Source organism: Trachypithecus francoisi, unplaced genomic scaffold (genome assembly GCF_009764315.1).
Source record: "Trachypithecus francoisi isolate TF-2019V2 unplaced genomic scaffold, Tfra_2.0 Lachesis_group7, whole genome shotgun sequence".
Lineage (NCBI taxonomy): Eukaryota > Metazoa > Chordata > Mammalia > Primates > Cercopithecidae > Trachypithecus > Trachypithecus francoisi.
In genome coordinates, this window is record NW_022681472.1 from 10,528,380 (window position 1) to 10,541,124 (window position 12,745).

At 38.1% G+C, this 12,745-nt stretch overlaps 1 protein-coding gene across 1 annotated transcript in view; it reads left to right on the top strand.

The window, feature by feature from the left end:
• XKR4 (XK related 4) overlaps nucleotides 1-12,745 on the top strand; it is a 433,210-nt gene that overhangs the window by 230,115 nt on the left and 190,350 nt on the right. The window lies entirely within an intron of this gene.

A 12,745-nucleotide genomic window follows, 5' to 3' on the forward strand; every position in this document is an offset into this window, starting at 1 on the left:
TATTGAGGTTTCCAAGTTCCATACGTTGTAAGGCTTTGTTTAATCCACTCATACACATAAATCCTATTGTTTTATCATTAAGAAGTATACAAGAACATTGCTGTGTGTTTCCCTGTCTACGCCCACTTTCAACTACCAAAAGCACAATCACCCCAGTACATGAGACAGCATGATGTAATGGAAGACACTAGATACAGAAGTTTGGTTTAAATATGAGTCTGCCACTCTCCTGTTTTCATTTAATCTCTCCAAACTTCAGACTCCAAATGGAAAATAAGAATAATAACTAATTCTCAGGGTTAATTCTAGGACTATGTGAACAAATGTATATAAAGGGACTTTATGAATTGGGTGTGGTTATAAATATAAGGAGTGTCATCATCATCAGTATTATCATCATCATCACTATCGCCATCACCATATTTGAGCCAGATCAGACATTACTTGTGATTTTTAATTGGCATATAGTATTTATCTTCTACCAGAACCAGTCTCAAAAACCAATGCAGTATAGGTAAGCAGTTAAAAGCATGGGCATGATAATCAAACCTACTTGAGTCTAAAGCCCAGCTGTGCCACTTACTAGGTAGAGGACTTGTCTCCAGTCGCCCAATCTCGCTAAGACTCAGTTTCCTCACTTGAAAAATTAGAAAAATAAAATTATCTCCACCCCAGTGGCAAGAAATGTGGATTAAATGAAAAACTGCACAGAAGGGAGTAATATATCTGACACATACTAAGCAATCAATTACCACTTGTGTAAGTCGTGAATTCCCACAGAGTAAAAAATGGGAAAAACATGCTGTTTTATAAAAAAAAAATACATTTTAGTCCAGAGCAAGTTAATTACCTTTAAATCCTCTTAATTTCATGGATTTGAAGGGTTTCTTCTTCTACCCAAAGTAACTGAATTCAACAGTAATGAAGTTATGCTCACTTGCAGCTTTCTACTGAAATCCTAAACTTCCTGAAATCTTCACCTACATATCCCCCAAGTCATCCATATCCAAGCACCTTCCATGAGTCTCCATGATAAGGCTCATTCCCTTCCTCCCCAGAAGTCGTGAGTGTTCATGGCATGAAGTACTTCTTCCCTCAACCACTCACCAATCTTGCTGACCAGGACAAGATGGCAGAATGGGAAAGGACTGCAGTATTGGCTCACATGTGACTGGCTACAATGATCTGCATTTTGTACAAGCTGTGAGTCCATGGAATCACTTGCTATATAATCTTTTTTTTTTTATTGTGGTACTATATACATAATATAAAATTTAATTTTATATTTTGATCATTTTAATCATTTTCAAGTGTACAATTCAGTGGTATTAAGTGTATTCACACTATTGTGCAAATATCACCACCATCCTTTGCCAGAACTTTTCCATCACCCCAAACTAAAACTGTACACATTAAACCATAACTCCCCATTGCCTCCCGCTCCTGGTATGTTGTGTTTCTACTTTTATTTGCCTGAAGATACTTTCTAATTTCCCTTGTGATTTCTTCCTTGGGCCATTGATTATTTAACGGTATGTTGTTTAATTTCTACATGTTTGTGTATTTTCCAGTTTTTCTACTGCCATTGATTTCTAGTTTTGTTCCATTGTGATTAGAAAAGATACTTTGTACAATTTCAGACCTTTTAAATTTATTGAGACTTGTTTTGTGTCCTAACATAGGGTCTGTTCTAGAGAATATCTCATGTGTATTTGAAAAGATTGTGTATTTCTACTGTTGTTGGGTGGAGTTCAATAGATGTATTTTAGTCTAAGTGGGTATATATTGTTCAAATACTCTATTTCCCTGTTAATCTTTTGTTTAGTGCTTTATCCATTACTGAAGGTCCGGTATTGAAGTCTCCAACTATTATTGTAGGAATGTCAGCTCCTCCTTTGTATTCTGTCAGTGCTTCAGATATTTAGACAGTCTGATGCTTGAGGCATATACATTGTAATTGTTACATCTTGTTGATAAATTGACCCTTTAATCATTATATAAGGTCCTTTTTTGTACCTTATAACAGTTTTATACTTAAAGTCTATAATATTTTGTATAATATTAGTTTGCCACCCCTATACTTTTTTGGTTACTGTATGAATGAAATATCTTCTATTCTTTTACTTTCAATCTATTTTTAGATATAAGATATGTCTCTTATAGACAGCATGTAATTGGATGCTGGTTTCTAAATCCATTCTACTAATCTGTGTCTTTTGATTGGGAGAGTTTTATCTATTTATATTTAAAATAATTACTGATAATGAAAGACTTACAATTTTCATTTTGTTATTTGTTTTGTGTATGTCTTTTAGCTATAGTGTACATTATTTCCTCTATTACTGCCCTCCTAGGTATTTAGCTGATTTCTTGTGGTAACATGTTTTGATTACCTTCTCATTGCCTTTTGTGTATAGTCTATAGATTTTCTTTTTTTGGTTACCATAGGGTTTACATATAACATCCTAAAGTTATAACAAAACTTTAATTTCAATCACACACAAAAACTACTCTTTTACAACTGTACTCACTCACTTTATATTATGGATGTCACAAATTATATCTTCATATAGTGTATACCCACTAACATATATTTAAGTTATTTTCATGGATCTACCTTTTAAATCCTGTAGAAAAATAAAAGCTGGAATTACCAAACAAATTATAATGTTTTTTATATTTATTCATGTATTTACCTTTACCAGAAACCTTTATTCTTTCATATGGCATCAAGTTACCATCTTGCATCCTTTCACCTCAATTTGAAGGACTCCCTTAAAATTTCTTGTAGGACATATCTAGTTGCAAGGAACTTCTTCAGCTTTTGTTTACCTAGTAGTGTCTTAATTTCTCCCTCATTTTAAAAGGACAGTGTTGCCAGATATAGAATTCTTAGTTGACAGTTTTTTTTTCCCCTTTCAGTTCTTTAAATATATCATCCCACTGCCATCTGTCTGCAAGGTTTCAGCTAAGAAAAGTGTTAATTATCTTATTGAGTATAATGTGTCTTGCTATGGGTTTAAGTTTATCATACTTGGAGTTCATTCAGCTGTTTGTATTTGTATACACATATCTTTCCTGAAATTTGGGAAGTTTTTGGCCGTATTTCCTCAAGTAATCCCTCTATTCCTTTCTCTCTCTTTCATTTTTTTTACTGGAACTTCCATAATATGTGTGTTAGTTTGTTTGATGATGTCTCATAAGTCCCTCAGGCTCTATTCACTTTTTTTTTCTTCTTTTTTTTTTCATCAGACTTGACAATTTCAAATGACCTGAATTCAAGTTTGCTGATTTATTCTACCTGTTTTGCATCTGCTGTTGAACCCTCTGATGAATTTTTCGTTTCGTTTATTATATTTTTTAGCTCCAGGATTTCTCTTTTTAAAAATTTCTATCTCTTTCATGATATTCTAATTTTGTTGATATTTCTCTTTTAGCTCTTTGAGCACATATAAAATTGTTATTTTAAAGTCTTCTTTAGTAAGTCTGATGCCTGTGTTTCTTCAGGGATGGTTTCTGGAGATTTATTTTGTGCCATTGAATTGGCCGTGTTTGTCTGTGTCTTTGTATGCCTTCTGCCTTTTTGTTGAAAATTGGGCATTTGAACAAATAGCCACCCCTCTGTCTTTGCAAACTGGCTCTATGGAAGGAAAGAACTTTACTAATCAGCTCAACCTGAAGACTTAAAGTCTCCTCAGGCCTTTTCTGGACATGCCTCTACCTTGGGCCTGTGCGTACGCTTTGTTTTGATTCCCCCATATACATGGCTGCTTTTAAAACTCTTAATTTCCCTAGGAGTTTCACCCCTTTTTTTCTCATGATCTTAGCTGTTCTATTGTATTTCTCAATCAGTAATCTCTGGCCTCAGGTATCTATGGGTGTGTAGTCCTCTTGCAATTTTCTTGAGTTATACCAATAGCCTCTCATGGCTTTTGCTAGCCTGAAATTCAAGCTGTGCCACTTTTGGATGTCTGAGTGCTGAGTTAGGTGACACAGAGACCATTATCTGAGGATGTCCCCAGACAAGGTAGAATGTTACAAATTTGGTCTCATTCGCACTCCTGGTTTATAGAAAGGAGCTGGGGACTGGAGCACTGCTTTCCCCAAACTGTATTGCACCACATTCAAAGCGGGGATGGGGCAAAAGTGAGTAAAAATATCATGAAATTTTGTAGCATTTTAAATGTAGTTTTCTCTTATTGGGGATATTGGTTGCTGTAGATCTTTGACTGATTTCCAGAGCTCCTATAAAATTATTTTAGCCAGTCTAGTTGTTTATTTAATGTTCCCCTGAGAGAACAAGGATCTGGAGTTTCCTAGTCTGCCATGGTTCTGACATCACTGTACAATTTTAGTAGAGAAAAACGAAAGAAAGAAACAAAAAGACCTACTACTTAAACAAACCTAAGTTATAAACATAGAGGACATTACTTGAGAGATGTCAGAGAGGACTGAATAACCTAGAATGGTGAAGTTCAAGTGTTTGGTAATCACTATGAGGTGATTACATAGAAGAACAGAAGTGTCTGCTGCTACATATGGGGTAAATGACTTCACAACTACATTTATGGAAGTCCTTAGGATGTCTGGAGGATATAAATTAAATCAGGAGAACTGGCATGAGTGTACATATTAATAAGACATAATCGGAGCTTAGGACTGGGTCATGATAACATCTCCATCTATAACAGTTTCTCAATCTGTGGCCCTCAGACCAGCAGCATCAGCAAATTCTTGATTCTTATCCCTGGTCTACTGTATCACAAATTCTGAGAGAAGGGCTCAGCACTTAGTGTTTTAACCAGGCCTCCAGGTGCCTCTGATGTATACTCAAGGTTGATCTGGACAAACTTGCAGCAATATTCCCGGACCCTTCTCTTCACTCCCAACTTCATGCTGTCATAAAGACCAACCTCACATACCTATGCATTTCAGAATTTTAAAGTAATTTTAATAAAGCAACTGATGACCTTATGGCCTGAGATGTGTGTGGGTGCAGGTGTACATATACAGATAACGTGTGGGCCATTGTTAGAATTACTATCTTCCACAGGAGAAAGTCACACTAAAAAATGAAATTTCCCTCAGACACATGTCTGAAGGACTGGAGTTATGTGACCTGTAGTCCTGTGTGAAAATCAAGCACCTTGAGCTAATTTACCTGGGTCCTTTACTAATGTAGATACTGTTCCTGCATGACTTCATGCTGTTTCTGGGTCCTTCATCCATAGGCTTGGGATCAGCTCTTTAGAGATGGATAGCAGTGTACAAGAGAAGCCTCAGCCTGTGAAACTGCTCCATTCATGGCAGGGTCAGCTCTACTGCTATTAACTCTGGAAAAATTTTAGACAACATAGGAACTGGACTGTAGACATGACCTAGGTCTAAACTCAGATAACTGCTGTCAGTACCTGATAATGTTTTCATCTATGAATAAAACCATGAAGCAAGCCCAGAGGCAATAAAGATAACAACTATATTAAGGAAACGCAATAATCAGAAATCTAAATTCACTAAACAAATTATTTGTGGAGTGCATACATTTCCAAAGAATCATTTACTTCACAAAATACTTATTATAGAATTCTTTGAAGTACAGAGCTTCTTTGAAGTACTATGCAGCAGTTTAAATAAAACCTTTATGTGAATTAGACATACACATGGCAATACCCATGGATCTTAAAATCATGGCGCTGTGTGAAAAAATAAAGGAAAATATTTTTAACAAAATACCATTTAATAAAAAAAATGCATGCCAACAGAACATATGCAAAAACAAATGCCAATAATGCCAATGTCTTACAGTGTTCTGCATACAATTATCATGTAAACCAGCAATCCCACTTATAGTTATTTATTCCAGTGAAAGGAAACCTATGTTCACACAAAATCCTGTATTTGAATATTTGTAGCAGTATATTCATAATTACAAAAGCCTGGAGACAAGCCAAATGTCCTACAAAGGACAAATGGATAAACAAACTTGTACATTTATACAGTGAAACTACTCGGCAATAAAAAGAAATGAATGATTGATATATGCAACAACTTGGGTAGATCTCAAAGGCATTATGCCGAATGAAAAAAACCTAATCTCAAAATGTTACACACAATATAATTCCATTTATATCACATTCTTGAACTGTCAAAGTGTAGTGATGGAGAACAGATCTGTGGTTGTCAGGGTTAGTGTTGGTGGTAGTTAGAACCATAAATGTGTAGCATAATTGAGTTAATTTTGGATTATCTGCATCCTAATTTGGTGTTAGTTACATGAATCCACATATGTCATAAAAAATTTTATACAACTCTACACCAAAAAAAAAAAAAAGAAAAAAGACAGAGTGCTTATAAAAGTGGATGATAGGGTTTGGCTGTATCCCCACCCAAATCTCATCTTAAATTGTAACTCCCACAATTCCCATGTGTCATGGGAGGAACCTGGTGAGAGGTTATTGGATTATGGGGGCGGGTCTTTCCTGGGCTGTTCTTATGATCGTTAATGGGTCTCACGCGATCTGATGGGTTTATCATGGGTTTCTGCTTTTGCTTCTTCCACATTTTGTCTTGCCATCGCCATGTAACAAGTGCCTTTTGCCTCCCGCCATAATTCTGAGGCCTCCCCAGCCGTGTGGAACTTTAAGTCCAATTAAACCTCTTTTTCTTCCCAGTTTTGAGTATGTCTTTATCAGCAACATAAAAACAGACTAATATACTGGGCAAAAGTCAAAGTAAGGTCTTGAACTTAGTTAATAGCATTATTCCAATGTCAATATCAATACCTTGGTTTTGATCATTGTGCTGTGGTTATGTAGGATGTTATCACTGGGAAAAGCTGAGTCACATGAGAACTCTATGTACTATTTTTTTGAATTATGTGAGCCTAAAACTATTTCTAAATGAAAGGATTATTTTAAGAACAAATGACAACTAAAATAATGCATATTAAACACATTTTAATGGTTGCGTGTGGGGAGAAAGGGAAGGCAGATTAGAGGGGGAAGGAGAAAGATATTCCAGAGTATATTTAAATGTTTGATTTACAATTTTGGGGGGTACACTACAATTCTCTATTATTAAACCATCAGCACCATGAGGTCAAGAACTGTTTTCTCCCAGTGACTAGCCTAGTGGTGTGCACGCATCAGGCGCACGTGAACTTGTATTCTATTATTAAACAAATGAGCTCCTGAACATGTATCTATTTCTTAGCTGAACTCCATAAAGCAAATAATCCTAAACTTGCAAGGGGTTTTTTTGGTGGAAATCTTGACATTTTAGGAATACTTACTTTAAATATTATGCTTTATATTTGTGTCTGAAACATTTCTGTGTGCCGCAGTTACATCCTGGCCAGCCCTTACCCAACAGTGGATGTGACTGCCATCTATATATTCAGGAATTCAGTGGGAAACAGCAGATGGGGAGCCAATTTGGTCTCATCGCTAAAAAGGGCCCTAGTGTCTCCTACTACCAAAATTTGCCTTTTATCAGAAAAGAAATTATAGTCCCTAGAAATATCAACATGGGGATTTCTGGAACCCAAGCTGGACCCTTGAATAGAGTGCCCCATTAATCAAATCATGGGTTTTTTTGTTTGTTTGTTTTGTTCACCATTTTTTATATTTTCTTCATCCTCCTTTCCACCTTAAGAGGGTCTGCATGCAATTTAATATTTCTTTATGATATTTTATGAATCAGGGCCATGTTTCTCAACTAGTAATTGCAGTCCTTTAATGTATAATGAAGGCTGCTCAGAAATGCACCAAGCTGTATTTTCTACTCCTTGTTGCCAGTTTATGCCTGGGAAGAGTGAAAATGTCTAGGAGGGCATATCATGTTAACAACTGAGGTGGAAGAAAGACAGAGGCCAGTGAAAGAGAAAGAAGGACAAAGGGAGAGGATGAGAGAATTGTATGCAGTGGCAGGGGCAATGGTAAGAGAAACAGCTATTTTAATAAATTGGTAGATATGATGGGAGTGGCTGTGAAAAATTTACATAATCTGAAAACATCACTGAAATACCTAGGATAAAGGCTTTTTAAAGGAATACCCTTTTCTAGCTTGTCTCAGCTCTGAATCCTGTGGTCCTTTTGAGAACAGGATAAGCAGTTATCTTATTCTTGACAGGAAAGGCAGAATATTTTCCTCACTGTGTTATGAGAAAGTCATATATGCGACATATAGGCTAGTCACTGGGAGAAAACAGTTCTTGACCTCATGGTGCTGATGGTTTAATAATAGAGAATTGTAGTGTACCCCCCAAAATTGTAAATCAAACATTTAAATATACTCTGGAATATCTTTCTCCTTCCCCCTCTAATCTGCCTTCCCTTTCTCCCCACACGCAACCATTAAAATGTGTTTAATATGCATTATTTTAGTTGTCATTTGTTCTTAAAATAATCCTTTCATTTAGAAATAGTTTTAGGCTCACATAATTCAAAAAAATAGTACATAGAGTTCTCATGTGACTCAGCTTTTCCCAGTGATAACATCCTACATAACCACAGCACAATGATCAAAACCAAGGTATTGATATTGACATTGGAATAATGCTATTAACTAAGTTCAAGACCTTACTTTGACTTTTGCCCAGTATATTAGTCTGTTTTTATGTTGCTGATAAAGACATACTCAAAACTGGGAAGAAAAAGAGGTTTAATTGGACTTAAAGTTCCACACGGCTGGGGAGGCCTCAGAATTATGGCGGGAGGCAAAAGGCACTTGCTGCCATATTCAATAGGAAGGGTCTTCCTTTTGCTATGAACAGCATGTCTCCCATATTGTCTCTTGCCTAAGCTGACTGGAATCAAAAACTGATTACAGAAATAGGCCGATTTGGCATGCCCTGGATGACAAAGCTAATTGAGCAATAAGAAAAAAATGTAAAACTTTTGTCAGGCATTGTGAAAAGGGAAAGTCACACGGATATGAGAGAAATCTTCTCTTTAAAAAAGTTCTGTTTTTTAAAATGCTAATTGCTTTCCCAAATTTTGTTTTAAAATTTGCATCTTTTATTCGGGCAACTGTTGTTTTCCTAGTTCCCCCTCCCACACAATCCTTGGTGAGAAAAAGAAAGTTATAGATTCACTTATGGTAAACGTCTTACCCTGGGTCCCTCCAAAGCCCAGGCTGTGAAAAGAGCTAGTGTGCCTGTGGTGTATTTTGGGTTGTGGTTCCAGGGCACCGGAGTGGGAGCCAAGAAAGTGGGGATGGCTAGTCCAGGATGCAATGACAAGCTGGTCACCACTCTGGGGCATGGGAGCTAGACACATGGAGACAGGATAGAGGGGGGCATTTATCCAATAACTCCTCCCATCCTTCCTGGTCAATGGTGCCCCATCACATGTTGACACCCTCGCATTTACACATTGTTTCTGAGAAGTCCTGGGACAATAAGTGGGAGCAAACACTGCAACTCAAGAAGATGTGGTCAGGTTACACCTGGGCAAAGTCAATGACTTTGGCAGTGGCTGGAGTACAGCTGAACTGGGAGGCTGGCCACAGTACAGTGAAGAGAGCCAAGAGGGCACAATCATCAGCACATGAAACCTGAGGCTCTTCCACTGAATTAAGCTCTCGGCGTTGATTTTTGGATATTTTGGATTTACATAGACAATTTAAAAATGCTCAAGAAACTGTAATCCCAGCTACTCAGGAGGCTGAGGCAGGAGAATGGCGTGAACCCGGGAGGCAGAGCTTACAGTGAGCTGAGATCGCGCCACTGCCCTCCAGCCTGGGGGACAGAGCGAGACTCTGTCTCAAAAAAAAAAAAAAAAAAATGCTCAAGAAAAATCATACTTGATTGTTTGGGTTCCAGACAAAGTTAACATTTCTTAGGCAAGTAAGATTGCTCCAGATGAAGTTGAGCAATAAGTAAATTAAACTGTTTCATGCAGCTGTTGACCAGTGGATAGTTTGGTGTTAGGACCCATAGCGGGATTCCCAGGATTCCTTCTAGAAACCAGAACTATAAAGGCTGTTCTGAACCAAATAGTATATCAAGTTCAACTGCTTATTGAGGAACCTAGATAGTTCTGACTCAAATAAAATTTTAATAGAACAAATGGCAATTTAGGCATGGATAACTGACACAATTTTCCTAGACTGGAAACCCGAGGCTGTTTGATAACATAGGATGCTGTGGCCATGGGGCTGGCTGTGTCTGAAGGGCATGAATTTTGGAGGCCAACACAAATGGCATCTATGCTCAGCTCCACTTCTCACTAGCTGTGGAAACTTTACATGTGATCTAACCCTCCTACAGTGAAGATTCCTCTTGGGTCAAAAAGAGTAAATAGCACCACTTTCATAAAGCTTCTGAGAAGACTAAGAAAGCATATATAAAGCATTTTACCCTGTAAGCACATATTTTAGGCAGAAATACTGTTAATTTCCTTTCCTGATCATGCATGTTCATTCCGGAAAGCTGAATGGCAGAAGCAAAGCTTACAGCTGCCCACATACACAGTCATGCCTCACTCTGATGCATTCCTTGGACTGCCCCTCAGTCACCATTCATAGCCAAGTGGGAAGTTTGAGTCTGGGTGACACGGCACCTTCTTTTTCTTTAATGTTAGCAAGTTTAATTTTAATACTAGGCTTTCATAAAACAGGAGGATGTAGGCAGTCCCTCGTTATCTATGCAGCATGCTAAAAATTGTGTGCTAGACTGTAAATTAGGAACAGCTGCCCTATAAATTTCAATTAATCTTACTTTAGTTTCAGTATTTAATATGTCATCATGAATCACATTTCCACAAACCACACTGGAAGTTCAGGAAAAGAATATAGGAATGTGTTAGATTTTTACTATTATGTTTTTTCCAAAAAAAAAAAAAAGCCATTCCCTAAATAAAGCATGAAATTGGTTGGAGTTTCCTCTGCGACCTGAAAAACAAAATCAAGTCTTATTGTCCACTGATGTTGCCAAACTGAGTCCAAAGAATGACATATAACTTCAGTTCATAAATGATCAGAATAGTTCAAATTGTATCCTAAAAGAATACATGTACACACCCATTCTGTATTGATTTATTTTGTGATTTAAAACAATTGGCTAGGAGGCACTGGTTGATAGTAAAATATGATATGGCACAAAAGGAAGGTCTGTATAGCACAATGCTCAAGGACAAGAACAAAAAAAATGGTTGAAAATCCTTTATATTTGAATGCATACATAGTTAACTATAAGCTCACAGCCAACAGAGATGCATTTTCAGCTGCAGCTGTGTGGTGTTTGGTGGTGGCATTGGTTCTTGACACATTGTGCGTATGCACATGTGTGTGTATGTTAGAACCTCATAAGTCAACTTTAAATTTCGATGAATGAATTTACGTTTAGAATGATAAGTTGGATAAGCACAAAGGAGAGAGACACTATGTACAACAGAATCACCAGCCTGAGGTGCTTATAATCAAGTGAGACAGTTAAGACTAAATAGCATATGAAGTAATTTGAGCAAATACCTGTTGCATTGGCTACTGCTCACCAAAGAGCAGATGTCACTAATTGACACCAGGGATCCCAAAGGCTAGCTCAGGATCCTTCCCAGCACAGTCACCTTCAATGGTTCACCGTTGGGATGCACAACAAAATCTGTTCTTCATTCATGAATTAGGGAGCACTCCTCGGTATCAAGACTTTTCATGCTGAGTGAGTTCAGTAGAATCTCAGGGGACAAGAGTCACTGTAGTAGGAGCAGCAGTTAGGGAAAGCTTGAGCTAAGCCTGAAGGAATGGCTCTTGGATTTGGTCAGGCCTTTTGTATAGGGGGCATTCTCTACCAAGCAGTAAGGACATGAAGGACCAGGGAGAGCAGCCTGTGTGGGTCACACATGTGTCGCCATGCAGAGATAATCTGTGAAACTGGACCTGATAATCGACAACCTGAAGAACTCAGAAGAAGAATCAAGACACAGTGGGAAAATTAAGAACCATTCTGGGGTGTTTGAGCATGGAACTCATGTAACACCAATGGTACTTTTGTCAGATTTATGTCTAGAGAAAGAAGCACATCATTGGGGGTGCTGCTGGGAACCTGTGATGTAACTGAGATCAGGATTTGAGTGCAAGAGGTTTATTTAAAGGTGGACCCAGGAAGCACTGGTCAGAGAATAGGGAAGGGGAGGCAGAGAAACTAGTGTGTTCATGAGCAGGTCACCTCTGTGGGCAGCTGGGACCCAAGCCCACTGGGGATTCTTCTGTGAGTCAGTGGTCAGAACACTTCAGAATTACGTTACCTGGCAGGTGGGCAGCTGGGGTATTGATGCTCCCATTCCCACTTGTCATTGGCAGAGGCTTACTCCCAGAGCATTGGCTCTCCAGTCCTTTTAGGCTACCCTGCATGAGGCCTACAACAAAACCCTCAGCATGTACCAGAGTGTGAGTGCTACAGGATCACAAGCAGGGACATGTCTCAGCGTACATGTGCCAGGAAGGCACCCTGGATTCTCTGTTTCCTTCTGTCCCTTTACAGTAAGGATATTTCTGACTACTTTGCAATGAAGAACTTTCTGAAGACATCTGTGTCATTTTCACCAGCACATCCACCAAAAAAAGATGACCAAAAGGCATCTAGGTTTAGACATCATGGAAACCTTATCTTCAAGTTAATTTCAAACCGATGCCATTTAACTTCCTCCTAACCCCATAGGTAGACAGCAGGCTGACTTTCACACTCTTGGCCTTGGAAAGGAAGAGACCTCCTGAACATTCACACCTCCCTGAGAGAAGCTGGATC